Source organism: Dromiciops gliroides, chromosome 4 (genome assembly GCF_019393635.1).
Source record: "Dromiciops gliroides isolate mDroGli1 chromosome 4, mDroGli1.pri, whole genome shotgun sequence".
Lineage (NCBI taxonomy): Eukaryota > Metazoa > Chordata > Mammalia > Microbiotheria > Microbiotheriidae > Dromiciops > Dromiciops gliroides.
The window spans coordinates 85,334,292-85,353,586 of record NC_057864.1 but is presented as its reverse complement, the minus strand read 5'-3'; the positions used below and the strand labels follow the sequence as shown (position 1 = coordinate 85,353,586).

At 35.0% G+C, this 19,295-nt stretch overlaps 1 protein-coding gene across 5 annotated transcripts in view; it reads left to right on the top strand.

Moving 5' to 3' along the window:
* Window positions 1-19,295, top strand: part of BRINP3 (BMP/retinoic acid inducible neural specific 3) — a 551,226-nt gene that overhangs the window by 25,829 nt on the left and 506,102 nt on the right. The gene's annotated exons all lie outside the window — the stretch shown is intronic.

Sequence of the window (19,295 nt, the reverse complement as noted above, 5' to 3'; positions counted from 1 at the left end):
AAAAGAAATTGAATGGCAGTGACCACTTGTGCTTCACAAATTCTAGAATGCTGCATCCCAACCCAGGATGCCAAAAAAATTAAAATGAAAAAAGTAAATAGCTTTGGAATCTGGGAGCTCTGTTTCTGTTTAATATTCATTCTTTTGGCTTTATGCCTTATGCTATGTTAGAGCAACAAAAATGGAAAAAAAATATTATGAACTGGTTGAGGTATGAGTCTTATGATGTTGAAATAACAACCTCAATAAGTGAAAATACCCAAGACTTCAAAGCTTTTGGTGGGGAAACAGGTGGAGTAAAGGGCAGCAAGAAAGGAAATAATCAAAGCTGAGGTGAACTAGAAAAGCAATTTTTCACTTTTCAATTTTTATTTTGCATCTGATTTTGGATATGTTTCAGAAAAGAAGTTAAAGTTTTCACCCAATGTTGATTGGTGCTTTTACCTACCATTTCCCCAAATCCAATCAATTGAGGAACTAGAGGAATACACAAGTGGTCATTTGCTTGGATTTCATGTAATAGTTCTATGATGAAGAATTTTTTAAAAAAATCAGTAGATTGCCTACTTATTGAATTTAAATTCTTAAATAAGGGAAGATTGGTTTAGAATTTGTGCTTGTGTGTGTGTGTGTGTGTGTGTGTGTGTGTGTGTGCATGCAAACTATATTACTGTAAGATTTACTTTCTGTTTTGTGTGCACCAGAGGGCACTGTGCTGCAGGTCAATATTTATATAGGATTTTGCACAGCACACAGAGAAATAGTTTGTAAATCATCTCAGGAATTCTATTTGTGGGAGAGACTATAGAACAACTGTCAAAGTCCAGTCTACATTTATGCTTCATTTTTAAAGAAATGGTTATTTAATCCATATAGCCAAAATATGCATACCCTGTAGCAATTTTGAAATGAATTTAAAAAAAAATCATTCTGTTTAAAACAAACAAAAAAAAAGAAATATAAAGATCTTAGTTTCTGAAATCACAGTTGAGTCATTCCATAGATCAAGTATCGTACTGGAATATAATAAGTTGGTACACTTGTTGTTTATTTGTGAGTGGATCATTAACTGGTTTTGGAGACCTAACACCTTATCTTTGGCTTGTGTATTATCAAATTTCCTAGTTTTAAACAGTAAAAATATCTTATGTTTCTATAACCCGAGGCAGGATTTTAAAGAACTAATTAAAATAAAAACAATGAAATTAATGTACCAGGAGGACTGATCTTTGTTTTGTTGTATCAGTTTTTTTTGTTTGTTGTGTGTATATATGATTCTATTTGGTAACTCATTCAATTATGAAGTTTTTAAATAGAAGGCAATTTTTACTTCATAACAAGATGAATTAAAAAAATCTTAACGGTTTTAAAAAATACATTTTTGAAGTTCTTTATCAAGGGCATGCTTAGGTAGTATGGAAACCACAATGCAACTATCTACTTTAGTTGCCAGTGAATATTCTATTAAGGATTATTGGAATTAACATTTAGGGGGGATGGGGAAAGATTACGACTTTCAAATTTCCAATATTATTATACAGGACATTATCTATGAAAAGACCAGGACAAAATTGAAATATAATCCAAATCTTATACTCAAAAATAGTCTTTCCTTTCCCCCTAGTTTTTAAACACCCATTTTTGTGTGTGTGCATTTTAAAGATCATGATCCTTCCCCACTTTCTCCAGTGTAATAATTTTGTCTATTTCTTAGTCTTACATTATCCTTTGTTTTAGTAATGGCTTAATCCTCACATAGAGTGCTCCTCAAAGGATGCTGGAAATTTCACTCACAGTTTCATTCATTTGATATACTTGACTCATCTTATAAATGAGTTTAGTGACTGATTCTTTGTTTTTGTTTTGCTTTCCTTTTCCTGGCAGTAGCGTACCTCCCTCCCCCCCCCCAAAAAAAAAACCCAAAACTTTTCAGCTTGGACTGTGTCTAATTCTTGTTGCTTTAAAGCTATCCTATATATGGTTAGACGTGTTTTTGATACAATGTATTGTTTTCTAAGACTCATTTTAGAAATTACCTCAATTTCATCAAATATTTTCCACATTTTAAAAATATCTTTCCACTTTCTCTTTTAGCATCCATTCTTTCTCAGGAAGGGAGCTAAGTTCTCCAGAGATTATAGGCCTTTCAAGGCATACTTAAATGGCTTTTTGATAATATGAAATATTTGCAAATTGATTCACAATTTATAAAGTGCACCAATAAATCTAGCTATTATTATCATTATTATTGTTGTCATTTTGTTGTTTTCATTCATGTCAGACTCTTTGTAACTTATTTTGGGGTTTTCTTGGCAAAGATACTCAAATGTTTTGCCATTTCTTTCTCCAGCTCATTTTATAAGTAAGGAAACAGGCAAACTGGTTTAAGTGACTTGCCCCGGGTCACATAATTAGTAAGTGTTTGAACTCAGTTCTTACTGACTCCAGGCCCACCATTCTATGTACCATGCCACCTACCTTTTGTTGTTATAATTATCTGATTTGGGAGCTCTCTGTAGTTATACAACTCACAGATGATTGAGGCCTTCATAGCCTCTCTGACTTCTACCTATGTCCTCTCATAAATTCAAAATGAGAGTTTTACATAACTTTTTTTTTTGGGAGGGGGTGGGGCAATGAGGGTTAAGTAACTTTCCAGGGTCACACAGCTAGTAAGTGTCAAGTGTCTGAGACTAGATTTGAACTCAGGACCTCTTGAATCCAAGGCTAGTGCTTTATCCACTGTGCCACCTAGCTGCCCCCCTACACAACTTTTTGGAGGCCATTCATCATCCCTTTTCCCAGACATTGTGGCTTTCCCACTATTTTCCTTCATACTAGCCATGTGAGGAGCCCATCATTCTCTTCACATAATCCAATCTCTTGATGATATCTTCAACCAGTTTTCTTTGAATGTCCTTGTTATATGCTTCAGCCTGTTAATACCCACCATTTGTCTTTCCATCATGTTCTGTATGCTGTTCATGCTGGGTCCTTTGGAGCAAGTTGTATTCCAGGTAACAATAGTGCAATGTAAAAATACTGGTAGAACACTAGATTTGAAAAGATGGGCCTTTGCTTCCATTAGAAGCTCAGGAGTGGCAAAGGTGCTTTGTGATTTTTCAAAATTAAGAGAAACCAATCTCCATCTTTTCAATTCTTGACCCAGGCCATTGTCCATCTGTACTGTCTGTCCAGTTATATACAGTGTTATTTGCAAACAAGAGCATCTGGAAGGTCTCCGCATTCACAAGGAATCTAACTTCAAAACTGTGCTGGACTTCCCCCAGTGCAGTGCTGACCACATACCTTGCCTGATGTTTATTATCAGGGAATCACTGAACAGGTTATTTCTGTCATATATTTCAATGAATTATGAATGACTTTGATGTTTGTACTGGAAAGACCTTGTTAAGGACCCATATGCAACATTTTATTCTATTGAATCAAAATGCTTTTCTTTCTCTTTTGTTTTTGTTTTTGTAGGGCAATGAGGGTTAAGTGAATTGCCCAGGGTCATAGAGCTACTACGTGTCAAGTGTCTGAGGCCATGTTTAAACTTGGGTCATCCTGAATCCGGGGTTGGTGTTTTATCCAGTGTATCACCTAGCATCCCTAAAAATACTTTTTCTTAATAAACATTAAGCACAATTGCATCATATATTCTCTATATTTTTCAGGCAATTGTGAAATGTCAAAACTATTGTACATATTGACTATTACTTGCAATAGCCTTTCTGTTCTCTATAGATGGGGTAGCGAGGTGGCACATTGGATAGTGCATTGGCCCTGGAGTCAGGATGATGCGAGTTCAAATTTGCCCTCAGACACTTGACATTTACTATCTGTGTGACCCTGGACAAGTCACTTAACCCCCATTGCCTCAAACATCTGAGGTTATCTCCAGTCATCCTGCTGTATATCTTACCACCTTACCACTGGAACCAGATGGCTCTGGAGAGAATGAGGCTAGTGGCTTTGCATAGTCCTTCCTCATTTAAATATATTTCACTGCAAGTCATGACATCTGTCATGTTCCCCTTAGAAAATGAAGGGAAAACAACAACAACATGTAGCCTTGTTGGGGATGCCCTTGGTTTATGCATAGATGATTATTATAAAAAGTTTGTATCTGTATATAAACCATTAGTTGTTGATGTTCTCTTGCTCATTTTTTATTAATATGGTTTGACATTTTTCCATGTTTTTACTGTGTCCTCATTAAGACACTAGATATCAGTTCCTCAATGTCTTCATAATTGCATTAATTCTAGCATGGATCTTCTTCATATGTACTTGGGCTAGTCTAGCTGTTTTTCCTCTAGTTCTCTTTAGTGCAAGTTTAACTACCTCTATAAATAACTCCCAGCCTGTAATTTAAGGTCTAAAGGTGATGATGGCACTGTCCTTGATAAAAGTTTGTTAACAGTGTTTTTGGGTTTGACAATGTTAAAAATGTTTTATTTTGTTGCAAATCTTTTTCCATTTTTTTCTTCATAGTTTACTTTCATTCTTAAATTCCCTTGGGATACCTTTCTCAACTTAGTATCATTCCAAGCTTTCTTTAAACTTGCTTTAAATGTTTCTTTTCTCTGCTTACTGAGATGATATTGCCCATAATCATCTGTTAGCCTTTTTTTTTTTTTGTGAAGACACCATGTCAGCCTTTTTTTAAAGATTTTTTTTGGGGGGGGTGGGGCAATGCGGGTTAAGTGACTTGCCCAGGGTCACACAGCTAGTGTCAAGTGTCTGAGGCCAAATTTGAACTCAGGTACTCCTGAATCCAGGGCCGGTGCTTTATCTATTGCGACACCTAGCTGCCCCTTTTGTAAGATTTTATAATCAAATTTATATTCTAACTCAGTGTTTGCCTCTGGAAGCAATATTTCTTTTCTTTTTGGCAGCTAAATCAGGAATATATTGTCAAATGCTTTCTGGGTTTTTGGTTGTGGTATATAATCTAAATTCCTGGATACAATTATTATTTTAGGAAAATACTATTTTGATACATATTCTTCTTTTTTTATATATTTTGAATTCTTAAAAGTGCAATGAAACAAATAATTGTTTTATACTTTATTCCTAATTGAACAAATAGTTATTACTCTACTATTAATTTATGAACTTCCAAGAAGGATAAATAGGAAGCTAACATTTGTTTCATTTGAACATACTTTGAGTAAAAAAAAAGCAGTTTTTTTCTTTTTATGTTAAACTTTATTTTTTACACCAATAATATGTTCCCTTCTCAACCTCCAAACTTACCCCTTAATTGAAAAAAGAAGGAAAAACAAGAACTGTATCACAAAAATTTATAGTCAAGTTAAAAAAAATCCTGGATCGTCCATGTCCAAATAATTTTCTCTCCATCTAAACTCTGAATCCCTGACTTTTCTATCAGGAGATGAAGAGTATGTTTCATTATGGAATTGTGGTTTGTCATTACATTGGCTAAAGTTTCTAAATCTTCCAAAAGTGTGTGTGTGTTTACAGCATTGTTATCACTGTATAAATTTTCTCCTGGTTTTTCTAATTTTACTTTGCATCAATTCATTATATCTTTTCATATAACACAATAGTATTTGTTAAGAAAAAATATATTTTCATAACTGTCTCCTACAGAAAACAGACTGAGAAATTCATGGAACAAATCAGAGAGTAGTTAGGAAAACAAAGTACCAGTTTATTTTCCCCAGAGCAAGCAGGCATGTACATGAGGATACTACTTTGAAAATAAAGCTCAAAACCCTTTTGTTAGTGAAAGTATATACACTTTCTCTGCTCACTGGTTACAGACCTTGGTCATCCAAATTTTAGGTGTCTGTTGGGAAATCAATCAGATCCAGATTGATTACTTTCTGTTTCCTGGCTTGTTAGTACAGGATGCTATCAGTTGTACTAGTGTGATACAAATCAGTTTGATAGTTCAAACTTAAAAGCAAACAATATGCCTAGAGCATATGAAGTACAAATCAGTTTGATATTTCAAACTTGAAAACACAATATATGATTCAAAAGGGATTCTCAAAGATGTTCTCAAATGTACCTGGATGTTTTTTACAAGTATTGGGGAGAAAAACAGGATGGCTCCAGCAGATGAAGGTTTTTTTTAGAGAGCCAGGAAGTGTACCAATTATCCTGGGGAAAGAAGTTAGGAGTAGAAAAGAGCTTCTCTGCTAGCTATAAAATCCCAGACATTTGGAGAAGCAAATGGTATGCAACACCCCAAATAACTCTGGGGTTTGATTGACACTTACTTGTATATTGTCTGGGTTCAGCTGGAGTTGAGTTGGAGGCATTTTCATCTTGTTAAATCCAAGATTTCATACGATTCTTTTGTATAATAAGGCAGCTTCATCAAATCCAGGACATTGATATATTCATTAACCATGTCATTTGTATCTAGATTATTACATTTTGCATAACATATTACATCATATTTGTATACTATAATTTGTTCAGTTCTATCTTACTGCTTAGCACTTCCTCAGTTTCCTTGCCTCGATTCCTTGACACTACAAAAAAAAGGTGCTATAAATTTTTTCATACATCCTTTGTGTTTGTTTTGGTTAGGACTAATCTCTTTCTTAATTTACCCTCCCTTTTGCTCTCCCTTTTTCCTCCTCCCTTTCCTTCATGTTTCCCTATTGAGTGAAACACCTTGCTGTTAGAACCATTTGTGTAAGGGCAGCTAGGTGGTGCAGTGGATAGAGCACTGGCCCTGGATTCAGGAGGACCTGAGTTCAAATCCAGCCTCAGACACTTGATATTTAACTAGTTGTGTAACCTTGGGCAAGTCACTTAACCCTAACTGCCTTACCCAAAAATAAAAAAATAAATTTAAAATAGAACCATTTGTGTATTTCCCCATCATTTGACTAGTTCAGATAAAGGTGAGGTTCAAGGGTCACCACCCACTTCTCTCATCCCTTCCTCCTTTCTTGTATAGACTTCTACTTGTTCACCACGATTATCTTGATAGAATTTCTCCATCTCTCCCCCATTTCCTAATGTATTCCCCTTCCCTCCTTTTCCATTAAAAAAAATCATCAAAACATTAAAGAATCACTCCTAAGCCCTTTATCTAGTTAGGCTTCCTCTATGACCTCCTGAGGTTAATAGTTCTGACATGCTTTATTTTCCCATATTAGAATGTAAACAGTTTAATCTTGTTTAGCCCCTTATGATTGTTCAGGATTATTTTATTATATTGATTTTGGCTCCAGTGTTTGTATTTCAAGGTGTGTAGCTCCGGATTTTCCGTAGGAATTCTTGGAAGTCCTTTATTTCTTTAAAAATCTATTTTCCCCTCTGTAGGATTATATTTGGGGAAGTTAGGTGGTGCAGTGGATAGAGTATTTGGCTTAAAGACAGGAAGTTCCTGAGTTCAAATCTGGTCTCAGATACTTACCAGCTATATGATCCTGAGTAAACCACTTAAGCCTGTTTACCTCAGTTTCCTTATTTGTAAAATGAGCTGGATAAAGAAACGGCAAACCACTCGAATATCTTTGCCAAGAAAATCCCAAATGGGGGTCACAAAGATTCAGACACAACTGAAACAACTAAACAATCATCATGACAAAGGATTATACTCATTTTTTCTTGGTAAATTAATCTTTATTGTATGTCTGTTTTTAAGAAACATTAATTTTTCTGCATAAATTATTCTTGATTCTATATGTCTGTTCTTTTCATGGAATATTGTATTCTAAGCTCTCTGCTCCTTTTTAGGGGTGACTGCTATACATGTGTGAGCCTGATTGTTGATTTTTGGTTCTTAAATTCTTTCAGGATGTGTCCAGTATTTTTATCTCTGACCTGAAACACTGTATTTTAGCTATAATGTTTTTTAAAGTTTTCCTTCTGGGTATTTCGTTCAGGGGGTGGCTGGTGGAGTCTTTCTATTCCTACTTTGTCTTCCAGCATTAAGAGATTCAGTCAGCTTTCTTTTTTAATTTTCTTGAAATATGATTTCTAAAGCTCCTTTTTTTGGCCATGACTTTCAGGTGGTTCAATGATTCTTAAATGATATCTCTAAATATCGTTTTTTCAGGTCAGTTGTCTTTGCTATGAGATACTATACATTTTCTTTTCTTTTGACTTTGTTTTAATATTTTTCATTGTCTCTTGGGGGTATTGCTTTCTATTTGATCCATTCTAATTTGGGGGGAGTTCGTTTGCTTGGCTAAGATTTTTTTGCCTCATGTCAAGCTGTTAATTCCCTTTCAGATTCTTCCGTTACTGTCATTTCTTTTCAGTTTCTTTCTTCTCTGTCTTATTTTATTTATTAAAAAATTAAACTCTTAAAAAAAACTTCTTGCCTCTTTTCTTCCAAGAGTACTAGTTGAACTTAAATCCAAGCTGTGTTTTCCTTTGGGCCTTTTCTTATAGATTTATTGTAGCCAGTCTCTTCTTCTGGTTTTGTGTCTTATGTCCATGTTATCATAATCATTTTTTTTTAATGTTGCTCTGCTTCTTTTTTGTTTTATAGTTTACTCCCTGGCTTCAGACTCTGAGTAACGATAGGCTTTTGACCCTTCTGAAGAGAATGTCCTGCTGCTTTTGATGCTTTCTTGGGATATTGAGTCTTGTTTTATTCCTGCATTTCGGGTATAGTTTATGCGTGGGATCAGGTGGTCTGATGCAAGGAAAAGTCAGATTTTTGTCCTCCTGGTGTGAATTCTGCAAGTTCTCGAGCAGATTTTTAGTTTGGCCAAGACACCAATAGCTGTTCCCAATTTAAGTTCCAGGAAACTACTAATGAACCCAACTACCATCAGCCTGCTAGAAAGCTGGTTTAGAGTGATAGACATGCAGATTCCCCTTTGGTCTAAGATTTCTGCTCTTGTTATTCAGCTACATACCTCAGACTGTATTGAAAGCTGGAACTGACATCCTTCTGAGTTCCTTGGGTCAGAGCCACACAGCTGCTGCTTGCTTCTGAACTTCTTTCTTGTTCAGTACACAGCCTAGGGGACCACAGCTGCTATTCACCCTGGAACCCTATTCCTAGGTCCAAGTTCCTTCCACAGTCCTGCATCTGTGACGCAGATTGGTGGGGTGAGCAACAGCGCTGCTACTGGGCACCTATCCCTGCACCCTGTACAATTCTAAACTCAATTAGCTACATTTGAGATCTTTTCCTGCCCTGATGCACAGCATCTCCTGTTAACTCCTCCCAATTGTTATTGGGTTAATTCCATCCTCAGTGCTCTCCCTTCACTGAGGGTCTTCCTTTGCTGAACTTGACTAGAAAAACAAAATGACAGTATGATTTTTTTTCTTCAATTTTCTGATCAGGACTTGGGCTGGTACATTCCGTAGATCTGTTTGGAGTTGTGGGGTAGAGCTTGGCTCTGCTTTCCACTACTGTGACATTTTGGCCTTGTTCCTCTAGTGGTTTTCTTTATTTTTAAATATAATACTTTCATATATGATGAAGTATACACTCTAAGGGCTAATTTAAGTTTTAATGTGCTAATAAGATATGCTTAGAATTATACTAAGTTTGTTCATGTCTCTTATTGAATGGACACAATTTCCTAAATTGACTAATAATGGATATAAACATATTACATGCATTTGCTAAATTTTGATAGCCTTTATTAGTTTTCTTAACTATTCTGCACTTATGATCTCCTTTTCCATTAAAAAATAGAACAGCAACATGCTCATCATTTCATATTTTATTTTTTCTTGCAATCAAATCCCTATAAAATACAAAGTGAACAGTACTAATTACATGATAGGCACTAAATAAATGATCATGAATTTATTAACTTTTAAGGGATTGCTAATATTAGTCAAATGATGCGACTTATATTGAGTTCTAATGATGCATATTTATGTAGTTCAATGTTGTTAACCAACATTGGCACAGATCATAACGCACCTATACTTTCTTATCCTGTGATTGTTGCTTGTCTTTTCATATATCCAAGTTCCTTTATAAACCCTAAAAAAGTATGTAAATGGCAGCTGTGTTGTGGTTATTGTTAAAGGTAATGTCACTTTTCTAACTCTTTCACAAGTTTCATGGATTTTAAAGTGACATGGGCCATTCATCTGTTAGCCTGTTAAATTAATATATGATCAGCAAAAGACATATTTTGAATGATATCTTTTTTTGTTTGTTTGTTTGTTTTTTAAGTGAGGCAATTGGGGTTAAGTGACTTGCCCAGGGTCACACAGCTAGTAAGTGTTAAGTGTCTGAGGCCGGATTTGAACTCAGGTACTCCTGAATTCAGGGCCGTTGCTCTATCCACTGCACCACCTAGCCGCCCCTGGATGATATCTTTTATGCCAGTTCTCACACACAAGTCACTTTGGATGTCTTTTTATTTACTTCTGTGTTCGTATACAAAGTCGAAATTCATAGACTTGTTGATAATGCATATGTTCATCCAAATGATCACTGCTTAGATATATAAAAAGTTATGTGGGAGAAATAGAATATTATTTTAATAACCATTTTAGCTGCTATCAAATAGCTGTTGAAAGTGCCAAGAGTGGAAGATCATAGTATTTTGCTATTGTTTAAGTCCTGGTACAAAAGAAGGGACAGAAACAGTCATTAGGTCTCATATGTTTACTTAGTTAAAAGTAATAATTTGGAAATCTCTTAAGAAATGTGTATTTCCTTTGATCAAGGGTAGGTTTGGCCATAATAAATAATGGATATGTGTTATTGGTTATTGTATTATAAATATAACCTCAAACTACTTGTCTCCTGGGACAGTCAACGCAGTTTTTTCCAGGTCAGGGGGTTCCCAGCCCTTCAGTTAATCATAGTCTTATCGCACCTTATCTTTGGGATCAGTTATATTAAAACAATAACATACATCCTCAGATATAGTTGTTTTGATGAGAGGTCAATAACTTTTATCTGGAATTTTGTGATTCTGTCTTAAGATATGGTACATGTGAGAAGATTCAATAATGAGTCATGATACCATGAGGTAAGGCCGTCTATTTTCCTGGTCTAGAATTCATTGCTTTTTGCCTAAGCATTTATCCAAGGTGCTGCTTGTTCTTTTATAACTTTTCAAATGACAAAGCACCTGTGTTATGAGTATAGTTTAATTCCTAAGTTTGATCCATTTTTCTCTGCCATTAGGATTCTAATCTCTGATGTTTCTTTTACACCTATAACCCACATTCAAAAAGCCTTATTCCTGGTGGCCTAGTCCATAGACCTCTTTTCCAAATTCCTCTAATAACTTGGTATTTGTATATATGAACATACACACATTTATCAGTGTGTATATATTTTTCTAGTGCTTAGCATTATGCTTAGCATATAATAAGTGCTTAATAAATGGTCTTCCATTCGTTAATTCACCCTATTTTGAGCTATCTTTACTGTAGTAGGATTTAAGAAAATGTTAGGTGTCATAGAAGAAAGAGGAAATTATCTTTTTCTTTATGTATGGCCTTGTGGATTTCAGGGGAAAATACATTTGAATGGTAGAATATTTCTTATAATTCATAAATTCTAATAGGGAATGATGAGAATTTGATCAAGAACTATCATTTTCAATTGGAAAAAAATGATGAAAATTCATTGCTCTAAGAATATGAAGTTGAAAGGGAATCCAGATTTCATGTAGTCCCTGGAAATTTACTAGAAGCATTTAACCTTGGGAATGGGAATTCATTCTTTAGTCAGTGGCTGAATTATTAAATCATCAGAAAAATGAAATCAGTTTATATTATTAAATTATTGAAAACTTGGTTCTTAAATCTTTTTTTTTTCCCTGTGGGGCAATGAGGGTTAAGTAACTTGCCTAGGGTTACACAGCTAGTAAGAGTCAGTGTCTGAGGCTGGATTTGAACTCAGGTCCTCCTGAATCCAGGACCAGTGCTTTATCCACTGTGACACCTAGCTGCCCCCTTAAATCATTTAAATTTTTTTCTGATACTTTTTATATTTCATTGATAATTCTGTATGTTTTATCACTAATATTCAATATTCCAACCCCTAATAGTTAGCCATTTTAGAAAAGGATGTGAATAATGTTGATTTATTTTGGCATCTGAAACTTTCTTTTCAGATTTTCTCTAGTTCTATCTTACCAGGAACTCTGATCTTCATTAACTTAGATCAATGAACTTATTAGTGAAATAGTAACAAATTTCAGAAGCATTTTTTTTGTTTTCTATGACGTGTGCTTCACAATTATTAAGTCAGTTTTTAAAGGAAACAATTTTAGTAGTTCAGTTTGTATAAATATAAGTACTAAATCCCAACTAGATTCCTTTGCTATTAGGATAGAGTTTTTATGTGTTTTTATATAGGATGTGGCTTAATGTAAGTAAAATAGTCTTCAAATTAATATTTTATATGTCTTTGCCTTTACCCTTTGCAATGACCCACATGTTATTGAATAGGTAGTATTTGTACTTTATTTTCAATTTTAAAAAATCAGGTTTCTCTACTATCTTTCACAAGATTGAATAAAAGTTCTCTAATATTTCTGAAATGTACATGTAAAATGCTTTATTTTTTAATGAAAAAGTTCCTCTCTTTTGCTTTTATATCACCTCAATTTCTAAGCACCACCCACATACCAAAAGGACTTTGCCTTTAACAAAGGAGAGAGAGAAAGACAGAAGAGGGAAGAGGGGAAAGGGAAGAAGGGAGAGGGAAGAGAGAGGCGGGGGAGGTGGCGGAGAGGGGGGGGGAGAGGGGGAGAAAGGGGGGGAGGGGGAGAGAGGGGGGGAGAGGGGGGAGAGAGAGAGAGAGAGAGAGAGAGAAGGGAGTTGAAGGAGGTGGGAAGGAGAAGGGAGGGAGGAAGGGGGGAAGGGAGAGAGAGAGAGAGAGAGAGAGAGAGAGAGAGAGAATAGAACAGAATTAAATAGAATAGAACATCAAATTGTTCAGGAAAATTAATTATTATATCATTTTCTTTTAAACGGAGATTTCCTAGGAAGTAAAGACACTTTAAAAAACTTGATTTTTTCTTAAGTTAATTAAAATCATTAAGAAAACAAAACGAAAAAAGAATGAAAAATATGCTAATTTTGATACCTCTTCAAAATGCTCTCTTTTTGGGAAATAAACATGAAATATATATTAAAGGAAAATTTTTCATTCTTTTTTCATATCTTCTCTTTTTTTGCCTATGTAAATTGTCAAATCCTACTAAGAAAATTAATGGAGCCATTATATTATGGTAGGAAGATCACTGGATTTAAAGTCAGAATGTGGGTTCTAATTCTGGTTTTAATGTACTAATTTGTCCCTTTGATCATTTTAATTTAGCTTGTCTGGACTTCAGTTTCTTCATCTCTGAATCTCAAGGGTTAGACTCAGTGATCCTTAAGGCTAGCTCCTATTCTAAATATTCTGATCCTATCTAGTAAAGATCTCATCATGGATATAAAATTGAAGAGGAGGGAATCTATCATCAAATACAGGAATTCCAAAAGGATTTATGATTTGATTGCTATAGTGAATCCCTAGTGAAGAAATGTTCTCTAAAAATGCAGATTAGATTTGTGATATTGTAGATGAGGCCTGAAACTGTACGAGTTTAACTGATTTACCCAGAGTCACCCAGATAATTTGTGTCAGAGCAGATCTTTCTGGAATCCAGTTCTGAACCCATATCTTTTTTACTCCGAGCCCAGCACTCTATCCATTATGCCATCAAACAAAAATAAAATTTCCCAAAGAAATTTTAGATAAATTAGACTGTTAGATTATAACAATGTCTTATTTGGGAGGTAGATAACTGTGCATGGATGGCAAAAGAGGCATTAGTGATTACCTTCACCCAGGTATGCTTGTTAGGGTGGGCATAATTGGAATCTGACTCAGGAATGTTTAGGACAAAGCAGTTATTAAATGAACAAGGTAGAATTTGGATATAATTATGATAATGGTAGAATGGAGTTTGTGTATGGAGGAAAGAGATTTCATGCCTTCTTTGAGGGACTGAGTAAAAACTGAGATTTTGTGAATATGTCTTGTCAGTGGGCCCTGAATATAGCCCATGCTGTCCATTAGTTGGTCGCTTGTCTGGACCCCAGGAAACTTAAGAGTTCTTTAGATGGTGTAGGCTGCTTCCATTGGCATACCTCCAATTAGGGAGCTTGCAAATTGTTTTTAGAAGAAAGATTTTGGAGTCATGTCCCCATTCTATATACAACTGGTAATATTCAGAATAGGCCAAATTCTGATGCTTATTTCCCACTGGTTGGTTGGGGTGAGGCACAAAATGATGATGAAGGCCTGGTGGCAGGGCCACCAAACTTCATTGCTTCAGTGCTTTCCATAATGTCTGATCTCTGTTCCTATATTGCTGTCTATGATGTTTATAGAGAAACTTGATTTTTAGAATTTTAGAACTACAAGTATTATCCTTCCTCCAGGGTTTGTAAATGAATTGTTATTGTTGGCTATAGAATATATACATTCTCCATACACTTCTATAAATAATTCAGGCCTCTTCTGTCTCTTATTATTTGCATATTGGGAGATTCTTCCTCTTCCTCTGGGAACCTGAGTTTGAATTCATATTTAGAATTCTCATATGGAGGCAGGAACATAAGCACAACCAAAGCCAGGTTCTGTTCCTCCAAAATCAAGCTCATTTGCACCTTTGTTCAGCCTTTTACAGTGATCTTTCTATAGACTTTTATTATAGTTATTCAAGTGGACTTTATATTTCTGTTGTTTTATATGCCCCTTTAAGCCAAACTGTATCATTTTTTATCCCTGTGAAGCCCTTGCTCTGCAGATACTCTTTAAATCTCATTGGCACTGGTAGGTCAGATCTACAGAGTGAGATGGCTACATGCACTCCTCTTATTTATTTATTTTTTGGGGGGGCAGTGTGAGTTAAGTGACTTGCCCAGGGTCACAGAGCTAGTAATTGTCAAGTGTCTGAGGCCAGATTTGAACTTGGGTCCTCCTGAATCTAGGGCTGGTGCTTTTATCCACTGTGCCACCTAGCTGCCCCCAGCTACATCCACTCTTAAGGCTCTTGGGGATCCTGGAGAATTGGGGATGGTTTTCTAGTACTACAGCTCGTGTCCCTACCCATAAGCTTTTTTTCTTGATTATCAATTGATATTAATTAGTCACCCAGGATTAATTAGCATTTAGTAAGGCATATATTATAAAATGGAATATTAAAACAACTGGTATAAAAATCCTCCATAATATGATACACTTTCCAAATATAGATAGATAATAGATGGATAGATAGATAGGTAAATAGACTGATTCTAGGGAAAAGTTGGCTTAAATTTAGAGTATATGTAGCAAGATGATAATTTAAAGCCACACAAAGTCTTTTTTCCTCCCTCCCATTCCCATGTTGTGCTGTCATGAAGTTCCCCTTAGCTTTTGTGAGGCTTGTTGTAGAACATCAAAGCTACCTTTCCCCAGCTCCAATTTGTCTTTGTCTCTGATTGTAATCATAGTCTCAGCTTTTCCAGGCACACTGCTAGGATGATGACTGGAAATCCAAAATCCTCCAACTCTTTAAAGTTCACAAGATCATTTTTTAGTCAAGATGAGTGGATAAGAGATAGAGAAGTGTGTTTTTTTATAACTTTTCCCTTCCCTTCTTTCCCTCCTAAACATTTCATACAATGGCTTTCAAAGATTTTTTGAACCTAGTTTAATGTCTCTTATTGATTGTTTCTATAGAGTTATTCTCACCTGACTAAGGCAGGTTATTTTAATGTAGTAATTGAGTCATTAGAGTCATACTTAATTCATTACCTCTGATTCATTCAATTTTTCAGTGGACATACTGCCCCCTTTAACAATTTTATCCAAAGCACCCATCATAATTTGTTGCATTTTAACTCTCTATATTGTAAGAAAATACAAAAAACTGTAAAGTCTGGAAATGACTAAAATGTAATTTTATTCTAAGAACTCAAATCCTAGCAAATAAAGGTTTAATATCCAAGTATTGTACTATTCTATAAATATTAATTTAACCAAACATTTATTTACTAAATTATCTCATAATGATGGCAAAATGTAGGTTCTAAAATTTGCATTTATAGTCAAAGGAGCAATTATCTTTCTATAAATCTTCTTAATTACTACTAAAGTATTACAATATAGAACTCACCTATTTAATGTGGATATTTGGGTATAGTAATACAGTCTTTGGGTTACCTTTAGTATTTAAATATTCAGTGTGTACATTTTTTCTTCTAGAAGAATTTATTAGGAATGCTTTCTTACACAATAGGCTAAAATGCTACTGATCTTTTTCTCCTGATTGTCTCTTTTTGCTTCATATTACTGACACTTTTTTCAGTAATCTCCCTCTCTCTCCAACATTTACTGCTTTTGTTCTTTTAGTGTGTGCCTGTGTGTGCGTGTGTGTGTGTGTGTGTGTGTGTGTGTGTGTGTTCAGTCTTAGAGAAACCAACCAAAGCTCTCAGTTACTAGTTGATAAGAAACTACTTTCTACTAAGAGAGAGCCTCATGGCTATTAAGTTTCCTAAGAGCTCTGACAGTGGTTTTTTTTTTTTAAATAAGGGAAAAGAAAGTTGTCTAGAAGGCAGATTCAATGTTTTTAAACTGATGTTTTTCATCCATTTTATAGGTAATAAATGATTTCAAACAAGGAGAGATTAAAGAGTTTTATGAACTGCTGGAGTACAAAAATATATTTTAAAAATCTCCACAAAAAAACCCAAGTCCCCCTCCTCCCCCCACCTATTTCCTATTTCCTTGGTTAAAAAAAAAAAAAAGAGCAAAATGATGATTCACAGGAGAAGGCAGTTACTGACCCTGTTCCCCTTCTGATTTTTCACACAATTTATTATAGCACTGAAATCAATATAATTTCTCATCTTTTTAATTTTATTTTTTTCTGACTTTTGAATTTCACACCTAAAGAAAAAAAGTTAATTCCTTAATACTTGTGATATATACTATCACTTTATATATTTGGGGTGTGAAAAACCAGTATAGATGTGCAATGGTCGGGGCTTTCAATGCAAGTGTTTTGCTCTAGATAAATTCCCCTTCTCAGTAACCCACCCAGTCATAATCTGAAGTCTTCCAGAAACTTCTGTGCTCCATATTTATTCAACTGGCCCTTCTTAGTCAATTTCTGACACCTTTATCCTTTCCTATTGGAGATAGAAACAAATCACAAACATCTAATTGAAAATTAATACTCTCTTCTTCCTTCCCCCTACCATAAAATCGATAGGCTTCATTCCTGTCATCCATTGTCCAAGAGGTATACCAAAATACATGCTTGTGTTGCAGGGGAGGGGTAGTTCCTTGAAGAGCTGTTTGTATTGTAGGCTGGTCTATAATACTTCAAGGCTTTTGTACAATAGGTAGATCCCCCAAGAGCTCACCTTCTAATGTGAGAGACAATGCAAGAAAATAAAACAAATCTTTTTAGTAACAAGATATATATGAGATAAATTGGCTCTCAGATGGAAAGTGCAGTCCCCACACCAGCATTGAGGAGGGGCCTGAAAGATTTTTTGTAGAAGGTGGGATTCTAAATGAGACTTGAAGCAAGCCAGAGAAGCCAGGATGTAGAGAAGAGGAGGGAGAACACTGTAGGCATGGGGGACGGCCAGTGAAAATACATGGAGTCAGATGGAATATATTATGTGAGAGACTGCAAGGATAAGTGTCAGTGGAATCAGAGAATCTGTGGAAAAGATGTGCTTAATGATTAATAAGTTATTATTATATTAATTAATTCATTAATTCATTCATTTTGCAGGGCAATTGGGGTTGAGTGATATGCCCAGGGTCACACAGCTAGTAAGTGTTAAGTATCTGAGGCTGGATTTGAACTCAGGTTCTCCTTAATCCAGGGCTGGTGCTCTATATACTGCGCCACCTAGCTGCCCCTATAAGTTATTATTATTCTGACAGAGTAGTTACATTTTTTTAAATCTTCCAATTTTTCTTAGAACATATCTTTTAGAAAAGTAAGGAGAATTGAACATAAATGAAAACAGACTTATTGGTTTCATTACAATGCGTGAGATTTTGTGTTTTTGTGTTTTGTGTTTTTTGTTTTTTGTTTTTTGTTTTTTTAATGGTCACACTTCCATATGTGATTTTATCACTTAAGGCTAATTCACTTTTCTCACTTCAACACTGGATCTCCAAGTTTCACATATAGTTTGTTGCTTTAGAATAAGAAAAATTTTCCAAAACCTTAGGATTTAGATAATCCAGTTAACACCTGAGATTTGGATTACTGGTACAACATTCTTAACAAGTGACTGTCCTTCTTCTGAGCATCTTAAGCAACCCACACAGTGCCTTGCACAGAGTAGGCATTTAATGAATTTTAAATTTGGGAATGCAGTTTTCTCATTTTTTTAACTGTTCTTTTAAGGAAGTCTTTTCTTATAGTGACCTAAAACTTCCCTCCCTTGTAAATTTCACCCATGATCCCTACTCTTATAGGGCCAGGCAGAATCAGTCCAATTCCTTTTCAACCTATCAATCTTTCAAGTACTCAACAATTATAAACCTGTCACTCCAGTCTTTTTTTTTTTCACCTGGAGGCTAAATTTTCCCTTTCTGTGCCCTTCAGGTCTCCTAAAATTACCATAGTCTGCCCTACTCCCAGCACTCTTCCCTGTGTTCCCAGTTTGTCTGTCAGAAAGTGCTTTCTGCATAAGAATAACCTAAATATCTCTGAGGAAGATTGTTTTAGGCTTATCTCTCTCCATTATTAGCAATTTTAAAGGAATGTATCTCTTCTATTTATTAAGTTACTTAAGCTTTATTTCACATAGATATGACAAACCTTGTAATATGTTCCTTGATACTAAGTGATTAAAATCTAGATTTACATTGGATATTAAGAAATTTTGTACTTTAAAAATCTCCACTAGAATTTACAACATTTAAAACAAAAAAGTGAATCCTGCTATTAAAATAACTAAATGTCTTTGTAAACAGCCATGAGCATACTTTTATTATAAATACTTATTTGTATAAAGTTTCTTCTTTGATCTGTGATGTTTATCTTTTTTTTTTTTTTTTTTTTAGTGAGGCAATTGGGGTGAAGTGACTTGCCCAGGGTCACACAGCTAGTAAGTGTTAAGTGTCTGAGGCCAGATTTGAACTCAGGTACTCCTGACTCCAGGGCTGGTGCTCTATCACTGTGTCACCTAGCCGCCCCTGTGATGTTTATCTTGAAAACCTAGGACCTTAGAAATGAAGAGCTGTGACAAAAGTTATCAACAAATACTGTTTTAAAAACATGAGTATATATGATTCTTCTCTTTGAAGAGTTAAATCAAATTATACATCAATATCCTAT